This window comes from Hoplias malabaricus, chromosome 6, assembly GCF_029633855.1.
Source record: "Hoplias malabaricus isolate fHopMal1 chromosome 6, fHopMal1.hap1, whole genome shotgun sequence".
NCBI lineage: Eukaryota > Metazoa > Chordata > Actinopteri > Characiformes > Erythrinidae > Hoplias > Hoplias malabaricus.
In genome coordinates this window covers 27,130,869-27,142,627 of record NC_089805.1, presented here as the reverse complement: position 1 = coordinate 27,142,627, position 11,759 = coordinate 27,130,869, and the positions used below count along the sequence as shown (strand labels likewise).

The window sequence follows — 11,759 nt, the reverse complement described above, 5'->3', positions numbered from 1 at the left end:
CAGTCTGTAGCACGATACTATACACCATGTATAACAAGAGACTGACAGTACTCACGCGGCTCTGAGAGTGGAGACAGAAAGCAACGCGGTCAGATGTGTGGTTGAAGGCGAACTCTAGCGGCTAATGGACGGGCTGCTGTCCAGGGTTCTGAAACCTTTGCCCACGTTCTCTACATAGTCGCTTCGCTCGGTGCAAGTCTTCCCGTTCAAATAAAAACAAAAGGAAAAAGGAAAAACCCCAAAAAACACAAAAAAACAAACAAACAAAAAAAAGGACCAATAGCCTCTAAAAAACCCATTCATTCACTCACTCATCCTCACATATACACACACATGCACATCTCACTAGAGGGAGGGGAGGGGGAGAGCAAAGCTGTGACGACCCCTACCCACAGCAGTCTAGCTTTTACCCACAAGTGGAGAGTCGTTGAGTTTAAAATAAATACATAAATTAATTAATTCATCATTTTAAAAAAGAGACTGAAGCGCGTTCACGTCGCTCTGCTTTGCACGTAGTTTTACCACCTGCCACCCGTCACGGCTTTAAGTTTCCCAACGCTGGAACGCAGCACTTAACAAACCCGCACGCACAAACACACAATTCAAACACTGAAGTCCCGAGCAGCGTTACGCTGTTTGCGTAGGCGACAGCCTCCAGAACCAGAGCAGAAGTTACCAAAACCAGAGGCGCTAAACCTGCGCGTATCCATCCTCTCACGGTAGCAGCACCGCGCCACATTCCCGCCACATTCCCCAGCATGTCGGTCACTCACCTCCTTCACGAAGCGGAGCAGCGAAGCCTCTCGGAGTCTCAGACCGAGGTCCCTATGTCACCATGAACCCCGAGACGATTTCAAGGAGGCGGGAGACGGAGGGATCCAAATCCTCTCTCTCTCTCTCTCTCTCTCTCTCTCTCTCTCTCTCTCTCTCTCTCTCTCGCCTTCTCTGTGTCTCTATTTCTCTCAGCCTCGGAAGAATACACAGAGCTGCAGTTCCTCACTGCGTCAAGCGCCGAACCTCAAAGATCCATTAAACAGTGAGTGATTAATTCAAGGCAGAGAGACCTTTATTGAAAGCGCCCATCTCTCTCTCTCTCTCTCTCTCTCTCTCTCTCTCTCACCCTCCCTCCCTCCCTCTCTCTCTCTCTCTCTTTCTCTCTCTCTTATATATTCCGCGCCGAGCACGAGGCAGACTCTTCCCTCACGCCTCTTAGGCGCCTATTACTCCTTTCTCACAACGTATTAGAATTGTTCTAGCTAATTGTTGCTGTAGTTAGAATTGTTGTCTCTTTTTCAGTTGGTTTTTAGGCTACTCAGCGAGGGCGCGCGCTGGACGGGTAGCCTGCGAAAGCACACTGATCCAGAAGTCCACTTGGGGCGAAGTTAAATCTCGTAATAAGATTGTTTGTCACTGCGAGGCTATAAATGGCGTGGGTTCAACACACAGGGCTCGAGGGCAATTGCAAATCCCTCTGTTACCGCGTAGCACGCGCGCTCTGCTTACCTTCTATAAAAGCAGCGGAACCCATTCCTCAGAGAGGAGAGGAGGAACTGAGATGGAGAGATGGAAGAATAAAGTCTACATCCCATAACCAAATGCTCTAAGAGCCCTTTAAAAAGGCACTGGTCATGGGGTGTCCAAAACACACACACACACACACACACAGAGTGAGAGAGAGAGAGAGAGAGAGAGAGAGAGAGAGAGAGAGAGAGAGAGAGATCACTGGATTAGGAACACCTACCTTGTATCTACTCTGTTTGGTCCTATATAGAACCATGTTTGCTAAGAGCATATAGCTTCATAATCACAATAGATCTTCTCCCAGACATTGGGAATGAGACTTTACAAGGTGACAACGCTATTGCCAACCCACTGGTGCGTGAAGGCTCCATAGCTTGGCGTCCAAACTTGCCACTGGCTTTGTATCAGCGTGAGATGATGTTTCTGTTTCATATGAAAGATTTGCCAATTTCCAGAGCTTTCAAAAACAAATCCCTCCTCGCATCCAACTATGAGCCAACTGGAGCCCAGTGATAAAATGTGACAGCTGTTGTATAGGCGATCTGCATTACAGCATATATTTGGCATTGCTTTTCCGCTGGCTCTGTGCCATAGAACAACCTTTTGATTCATTTAGAACTTCTCAATGCCTAGTTCTTTAAGTCATTTTTGTAAATGAAAGTGAAATCACAGCTTAAATGCTAATATAGAACTGCACTAATGGAACCTTATTTGGAGCTGTACAGAGTCATTCTTTAAAGTTACATATACAACAGGCTTCAAACTGAACCAGGCAAGGAGCCACTTATAGATTCAAAGGGACCTTTGGTTGTTTTACATTCATTTATATAATGAGGAACAAGTGAACACAGCAAACACACAGAAAGTGACCTGAGACAGGAATTGAACCCACACCCTCAGGAACCTGGAGCTGTGCGACAGCGACACTGTTTTGCCACCCCACAATTCTGCATATTGTAACACACAGTTCATATTTAAATGTACAGTTTTACCTGTTAGAAAACATTTTATATTTGATGTATTTATCTACTTTTTTACATTATTTCTTTTCTATTTTAATACATCCTTTTTATTATTAATCTGATAAGTTTTTTAAGTTTGTGGAGAAAGTGTTAAATTGTGGGTGATGCTTTAGACAGGAATTGTCACTTTTAAATAGTCACTAAAGATACATTTGTTAATGCATTTGGCAAAGGACAAGCCTATGATTTTAGATATTATTCAGTCATCTTCTGTATTCACATCTTGTTCAGAATCGTGGATAGTTAGGAACACACCCTGGACAGTGGCCAGTCCATCCCAGTGTCATGAATCAAAAGATACAAGTACTGTACGTAATATTCCTCCCTTAATAATGTTACAAAGCAATCATGATTTATACAAACACACTGTATCTTACATAAACCTGTGCATGAGTTTCAAAATAAACATTTATTAAAAACTTTCCCCTCAATACATTTGGCTTGTTATTAATGAATGTGTTGAATGAATGTTCCAGTATCTGACATCTCCGGTTACATACATGTTTGATGTGCTTGTAGATCTGTAAAGCATAAGCAGATTTAACATGCATCCACATACATTTAAGCTGTGCTTTTCCTACACTGTAAAAAATGTCTGTAAATTTTATGGTGAAAAAACGTAAATCCATAAGACTATAAACTTGAAAAAGGTTGAAAACAGCTTCTGTGACAGTGAAGTACCATAAATGCTTTTATAAGCCAAAGCACTACATCTCTTTATTGTAAAAAATACATTATTTCACTGTAAAAAGCACAAACCATTAGGGGCAGTACAAGTGTCCAAGTACTGGGAGGAGCTGAGGCTCATTAAGGAGCTCCCAGCATGACTTGCTGCTCCATAGTTTCTGTGATTTTCAGAGTTTCTTTGTTTTTTTTCTGTCTTTGAGACTTTTTGATTTTGGGTTGCATTGGGGTGATTATTTTGTGTATTTGTGTGTGTGTGTGTTTGTGTTTCTGAGTATGTTGTGACGAGATGTGTGTTGGTCAGGAACGTTCACCATCAGCCTGTGTTCCGAGTGCTGGAGTGGGGCACCCAGACACTGCACATCTCTTTGGTCCTTTTGGCAATATCTCCTTTTAAGGGCTGAATATAGGATGCAGTTTGGCTTTATCTAAATATGATTATATCTCAGTCTCCATTCTCTCATTTGTCACACAATTTACATGTTAATTTTATGGCAAAACAATGTTTCTTTGTTATTTTTATGTAAAACCTATGGCTTTTTTATGGTTTATATCTGTTTTTAACAGAAGAGTACTGATTGCCAAAAAAATGTCTTATGATTTTAAGGTGAAAATCTGGCAACCACCGCTGCCAGTTTTTTTTTTTTTTACAGTATATTTTATGGATTTTTTTTTTTACAGTGTAGAACCATAAAACCCGAGATTCATTAGAATCCTTTGTTTTTAAAACTGCGGCTCACAGTTACAAAAAGCCTTCCATCACAGCTGCAGGGTGGTAAACTGTGTAGCCTTTTCTTTGGTCTTGTGCTGGCAGCGATCCCTGTTTTGTCCTCATTCAAAACTCCTCCACCTCCACCCTCCTTGAGGGTTGATTTATATCCCCTCTCCCTCTCTCTCTGCAGAAGCACTTGCTCTGTTTGTCTGTAGTCAGGCAGGTGGAGTGCGCAGTGGTCTGCTGCTGGACATGAGGGCCCCGCTGCATTAGCCACAGGCTGTGCTTCCCCCTGGAGGGGAGCAGGAGGTGTGCTGGATACTGCAGTGGTCCACGGAGCTCAAGTGGACAGACAACTGCTCGGTCTTTCATTAAAGTGGGGTGGCTCTTGTGATGTACACTCTTAAAAATAAAGGCCAGAGGGGTTCTTTAGGTCACGTTTGTTCCTCAAAACACTTTGTCATGAATGACACTATACGGCAGAGAGACACATCTGCAGTACTGAGTAGACAGACAGTCATACAAAGCACCCATGTGTCTATATATATATATATATATATATATATATATATATATATATATATATATATATATATATATACACATCACTGGAGCATGTCAGTTTCTCTATGCAATGCCATCTGAGGGCTTAAAGGTCACACACATTCAACATGGCGTCTGGACTTGGCCTATGTGGACTGAGATTCCTCTTGATTTCCTGAATCTTTCCATGGTGTTATGTACATTAAATTGTGAAAGACCTCAATATTGCAAACATCCAAAATGTTCTTTTTGAACTGTTTGCAAATTCTCACACAAAAGTTTGGCATAGTGGTGTGCTTCGACCCTTCTTTGCTTACAAGGACTGAGCATCCAGTGGATGCTCCTTTTATACCTTTGGTATAAACATGCTCATTCTTTAACATTAGACAATGCTGCCTGAATATTCAACAAACTTGTCACTTCAATTGGCTGGTCTCAAATATGTTTTTGTTGTTGTTGTTGTTGTTTATGATTACAAAATAAAATCAATTTGATTATAAATTTGTCAGTTAAAGCAACACTAAGTATTATTTTTGACTATAAAATTACAGCCTAAAAAGCGTTACGATGCTTGTACAATTCCCCGTGTTGCTACTCTGTGTTCAGCCCTGCAGAAACTGCTCTATGTAACTTCTGAAAGAGAGTAGCAAATCACCCCACCACTCGCTGCAACTTTAGAGGAGCAAAAATATCAGTTATTATTTAGTTTTGCTTTAAATATAAATTCAAGAGAATTTACAAATCACATCTCCAGCTTCTTTGGAAAGGGGTTTGTACATGAACACATTTTTGCATGGTTTAATATCTCTTCCCTTTGATGAGAAACCAGTTTCTTAAAGAACATGTTTGGTGGTGTAACACTTCATCTGTCCTGACAGAACACCTGCATCATAAATGGCAGGAATTGGATGCTGATATGAGGGTAACATTAAAGAGAGTGTTGATTCTTCACACATCTGTTGTTTTAGCTTGTTTCGGTTGCTGCTCGATTAAGCCGTGCCTGGTTGTTATTGTTTTTGTTTTGTTGTTCTTGATTTTTTATCTTTTTTTTTTTTGGCCTCACCTGAAATATGGGCCCACTTCAGAAACACCAGCATTTGGCAAATTAAAAAAGCTTCCTTATTGATTTTCTATTTTTCATTGGCTCTGTGGCAGTATAATATGAGGGTGTTTTCTGATGCTGGCAAATGGGGTTATTTAGTAGTGAGACACCACACATAAATTGGGCAGAACGCTGCATCTCGAAGGTATATGAGGTGTGTAATTTTCTCTCAGTGTTGCGTGGGGGTAGGGAGGGGGGATCTGTGTTATTTACCATCACTGCATAAATGAGAGAGAGAGAAAAAAAAACAGAAAACGCATAAGTAGGGCCTATTTCTCTCTCAAGTGAATATTAACCCAAGCGCACTGTAAATTGTCCATTTGGCCCTGTTCTGTGTCTCGGAGCCGTGGGGGAATATGGGATTTGACAATATTTGCACTAAGCTTCCTAAGCCCGGGTTAAATATTTTAAGTAGTTGTCGATAGCAGGGAGGAATGAGCTGTACTCTCCATAAAGATGGGGAGAAAGGCGACAGGAGGCCATGAGGTGAAATGCTGATTGTGATTGATTTTAATCCCCATTTAGTGTTTGTCTAAGCCTATTAGGGGCTGAGGAGGGGAGGAAAAGGTGCTGGTGCTGGTGGTGCTGGTGAAGCAAAGGGGCTGGTTATAATTCTAAAGGGGAACTTGTTTAGTGACAGTTGATATAATGAAGCATCTGCCACCTCTGAGAGCAGCAGATCCATCTTAACATCTGGGCTGTGGGTTAGACGCCTACAGTCCACATCCCGCTGACGGTGCTCTGTCAGGAGCAGAAGATTCCATCAGGTGTCCTGCTGTCGCATAACTGAGCATTCATCCTGCACAACAGGTGGCTTCATCTTTGATAAGGTTCTGTAGTATTTTCAAGGCTTGTTGTGTATATCAGTGTTTGTGTGTGTGTGTGTGTGTGTGTGTGTGTGTGTGTGTGTGTGTTTGTGAGGGCCTGGGTGCTGCTGCTTTCTCCAGAGGGTGAAGGCTTGCTGTTTGACAAGCAAATACAAAAGAAAAAAAATGCAATTACAAATAGCCTTTAAAGTGAAAACTCAACAATAGCTGTAATTATTATCATTGCTGTTATTATTATTATTATTATTATTATTATTTATTACTATTTCCATGGTATTATGGTCAAAATTGGATTATGCAAATCCAGGTTTAGAGGATTGTGGTACTTAAGCCCTGGGACCCAAAATTACATTCCTGGAATGGAAAGTTCATTGGATTGGTTTCATGGTCTACAAAACAGAAAATTGCCCCCAAATCCTAGAGAGAGAGAGAGAGAGAGAGAGAGAGAGTTTGTGTGTGTGTGTCTGTCTGACTATACAGCACGAATAAGTAAAATCCATGAATGCATATTGTTATTGTGAATAAGCATGTCAGAGTTTATGGATTGTCATAGATCAGTATTTTATAACACTCCCCTCTCTTTGGCTTCCTGAAAATAGGTCGCCTCAGGACAGCTTGCATAAGTGTGGAGGGTGAACAGTACTAATTCTCCAGACATTTTAAGTGCTGCACTTCTTTTTCCGTGACAGGAGCAGAATTCGGCACCCTCTGAGAGGAGTGTGGTAGTGAAAGGGTTAAGGCTCTTTGCAGGGCTACCATAAATACAGATGTAATGCACAACACTGGCGTCAGAAATCTTGCCTCCAGCAAACGACAGAACAGAGAGAGTTTGTGCATTAAAGCACAGCCAAAGCAAACTTTCCAAAGTGGTCTTTTGAGGTATGAGAGGCTCAGTCATTTACATAAACACATGTTTAGTTGTGAGCAACGCTGGCCTGGGTTCACCATCTGAGAGGCAGCAGTTCATTACGTAGGAGGCTCATTTGCATAAATCTGAATATGCTGAACCTCTGTCTGCGGCTGTCCGAGACTGTTTCCGCTCTGAGGCTGAATCACGTACATCTCTTTAATGGAGAGGTGAAGCTGAGCCCTGCCATAAATGCTGCAGTTATTTGAGTACATGTACTATTTTCATTGATATTTTGTCATTTTAATGGCAGTTCTCATCTTTCTTTGGCCCTAAAACGGTCTCCTCCTCTCTGTGCTGGGTGGTCTTTTTAGCAAAGTGTCTTGGTTATACAAGCTCTAAAATGCATTTGAGGGTTGAGCATTGTGATGACGTACAGTACCTTTACACATCACTAATAGAGACCAGTGTGTATACTCACCTGCAGAGGTGTCATGTGAGAGGTAAAAGAGTAGTAGCCCCAGATGCTTTGTTGAGTTTGTTAAGTACATAATTCATAGAAGGAAGGGGGTATTAGAACCTGGATAGAGGAAAAGCATATTAGCAAACAAACATTGAAGTTGTTGAAGAATGTTAAACAAGTCACCATCGTAACTGCATATTGTTCATATAAATTATAAATCCTAGGTACTTGAGACCAGTGTTCAAAATTATATATTTCAGGGGCAGGGGCTACCTGTATATATACACCACACAGGGTTTTAAAAACGGGGAACACTCTGCTAGACTGTAAGCAAGAGACAATATATCAGTAATTCAATGAGTGTTAAATATTGTGACTCTTGTGAGTCTTTTTTCTCTGCTTACAGAGATGTTTGTTTTGGTAGTTTCTTGTTACAACGGAGCGCTCATGTATATATTGTAAATAGCTGTAAAGTCTGGTGTGTAAATAAAGGTGAAAGGGATTCAAAACCAAAATCTTGCATTTCATCAAGTCATAACACTGTCCAATTAAACACACCCATCCATTATCTGTAACCGCTTATCCAATTCAGGGTCACAGTGAGTCCAGAGCCTACCTGGAATCATTGGGCGCAAGGCGGGAATACACCCTGGAGGGGACGCCAGTCCTTCACAGGGCAACACATACACTCACACCTACGGTCACTTTTTGAGTCGCCAATCCATCTACCAACGTGTGTTTTTGGACTGTGGGAGGAAACCGGAGCACCCAGAGGAAACCCACGCAGACACTGGGTGATCACACCAACTCCTCACAGACAGTCACCTGGAGCGGGAATCGAACCCACAACCTCCAGGTCCCTGGAGCTGCGTGACTGCGACACTACCTGCTGCACCACCGTGCCGCCCCAAATAAACACATGTATATCCTAAAATAGCAACTTTGCAAGAGAAGGGAAACTTCTTCTTAACTTTCAATGAAAATCAATGCAAAAAGAATGTGGAGCTTTTCTATTGGTCCATCCATCATGACATTTTCATACAGTGTGAAGGACAGCTGTGTTCATATGATGTAGTAAAATAAAAATCCAAAAAAATGGAGATACATGTATTTATTTGGACAGCGACAATACGTTATGAATTCCTGAGGTGTTCCTTAAATAGTAGCTGTACCACTAAACATCTGGAGATCTTGTTTGCATTTAGAGATTCAACCAAACCCATAAGGAAAAAGAACATTCAGATAAAAACATATCCAGGAAGTACGGCTGCGCAATTAATCAAAAATTAAGTGAAATAGACATTCAAAACTTCTAATTGACATAATATAATAGTTGTAGCCATGTGACTCTGCCCCTATCTGCCACATGGAAGCAACCTGAATGCCAAGGCAGACCAAGCGACTCAATCAGCATGTACCAGAGAGAAAAACACAGCGAGTTTTGACTATACTTAAGACCGCACTGAACAAAAAGTCAAATGTAAACGCTGACAAAAAACAAACCAATGACCAATGACCAAACCACAATCACACACAAAACATATACAGTGCTCAAAAAACAAGAGAGGAACAAGCTCCCAGCAAGATTAGAAAAAATATTTAATACCCATATTTAATACCGGAGCATATTTACAATACAACCCTTGTCACTGAACTGTGATGTTCAAAAATACAAAAACCAAATAATCATTAATTAATCGTAATCATGGTAAGATGTACAATTAATTGTGATATTGATTTGCGCTCATATCACCCAGCACTACCAGGAACTTACAAAAAGCTAAATTTGTATTTGCTCGTTCCAAGCTCAAAACTGTTCATCTCACATTTTGTTTGTTTCCTACTAGTGTCTGTATTGAACATGTAATTTTTTTCCTTGTAATTTCTCACTGAAGAGTACAGTATCACACCTGTTTACAGCATAGACATTGTATCAGATATTATAAGTGCACTCGCAGGAAAAAAGAAATTAGAGCTATCAACAAGGTACCAACAGAGTAAATGAACCTTTAAAAGGTACAACAGTGGTTTTACAGTTTTCTCCTTCCAGGAGGAGAGGTGAATATTTGTAATCATTAATTATAGAACTTTGTAAAATAAAACATCTTTATATAAATCCTAGAGATGAAATGGGGCATATGAAATCAACACAATTTTAATTATTGCAATTCTAATAAAATAAGGTACAATTATGTTCCCTACTGAAATGTACCTTTGAGGATACCACAACGGTGAGAGTTTTTCTGACAGTGTAATCTAAAGATGATATAAAAATACAAACCCTATTTGGGGCATTTTGTGAAATGTAGTAGAAACATGACTCTGTGATTTGTTAATTCTCTTCATTCATTATTTTACTGACAAATGTACAAAGAAAATATTTTCAAAGTTTTGGCTAACCTACTTAATGGTGGTTTGTAAATATGAATCAATTCAAATCTGAGGCCAGCAACACACTCAACCTCAAAAAGTTTGGACAGGGGTGAAATAACAGTGAACTTTTTTTTCATGCCACACATTCCACATCACACTGTAAGCAGGTGAATATTAAGTGTATAAAATGAGCATTCAACAGTCTCTGTCTCTGTCTTTGCAAGCAAAATTAGCTCCTCATTTTCTGCTAAATTTCCTGAGTGAATTCATTGATATTGTGAAAGGATACAAAAAATCCAGAAAGAGCTCAGTCCATACTATGTAAGGCCAGATAACACTGTGGAATGATCATAAAGTTCAAGTCCTCATACGGCAAAAATAATTTTCACTCAACACAGTCCACTGCTGCATCAAGAAATGTCACCAAAAATTGTTTTATACAAAGAGAAATACATTGTTAATTTTGCACTGGTGAGTTCTTTGGGGGGGCGGCACGGTGGTGCAGCAGGTAGTGTCGCAGTCACACAGCTCCAGGGACCTGGACGTTGTGGGTTCGATTCCCGCTCCGGGTGACTGTCTGTGAGGAGTTGGTGTGTTCTCCCCGTGTCCGCGTGGGTTTCCTCCGGGTGCTCCGGTTTCCTCCCACAGTCCAAAAACACACGTTGCAGGTGGATTGGCGACTCGAAAGTGTCCGTAGGTGTGAGTGTGTGAGTGAATGTGTGTGTGTCTGTGTTGCCCTGTGAAGGACTGGCGCCCCCTCCAGGGTGTAATCCCGCCTTGCGCCCAATGATTCCAGGTAGGCTCTGGACCCCCCGCGACCCTAAATTGGATAAGCGGTTACAGATAATGGATGGGTTTATGCCAAAGATGAAAGATTATATATGCCAAAGATGAAAAGAAATATCCAAACTGTTAGCAACAAAAAGTGCAAAATCCAGCAAAAATCTGTGATGGTATGGGTGATCTTCTCATAGAGGCTTTTATTGGTAGGCAAACGCCATTAAGATATATTGATATAATATGATATATTCCACATACAAAACTGCAATAATTCATTTCTTCAATTCCCAAATAATTAACAATCACAATGAACAGAAAAGGTGATGTGAAAATATCAGTGAAAATATTGAAAATTTGTTCTTCTGTCTGTTAAATAAAGTGAATCAACAAATAACAGATTTCAGTTTTCATTTAGAAAAACACTTTTAGAAAGTGCCCAACTTCTCCTGGAAATACGGTTTGTACATTGGAGGATGTGACTGTGCTATAAGCAAATTCTATATACCTTTATATATATATATATGACTTGAGCATCTGCAGATTTTGGTATCTGTGTGGAATCAGGGAACTTATCCCCCCATGAATACAGAGGATCAACTCTATTAAGACTTTTATTACATAAAGATGGCCACATGTCCCTCAGTCCATCCACTGTGAGAAGACATTCCAAGCATATGAGTCTGAAAGGATTTTGATAAAGCCACTGCTGAGAAAAGGAAACAGTTGTTTTGACTGTGGCCTCTGAGTTCTGCACAGTTGTGAAAACAAGTGTTTCATTTTACATAACATAATATCACAGTGCCCCTGTAACATCACGTGACAGAAATCTGCATTTTTATCACATCTGAAGCTCCCTGCAAGCATCTGTTTGAGTGGATGGGTGGG

General features: G+C 40.6%; 1 protein-coding gene across 2 annotated transcripts in view; it reads right to left on the bottom strand.

Moving 5' to 3' along the window:
* Positions 1 to 880, bottom strand: part of elfn1a (extracellular leucine-rich repeat and fibronectin type III domain containing 1a) — a 122,232-nt gene extending 121,352 nt beyond the window's left edge. The window contains exon 1 of one of the 2 annotated variants that reach the window (XM_066675047.1): positions 774 to 880. The gene's annotated coding sequence lies outside the window, so the exon portion shown is untranslated. Of the gene's footprint in view, positions 1 to 55; positions 137 to 773 lie in introns of those variants that run through there. The other variant, XM_066675046.1, reaches the window with a different exon arrangement.
* Positions 881 to 11,759: the final 10,879 nt, after the last annotated feature.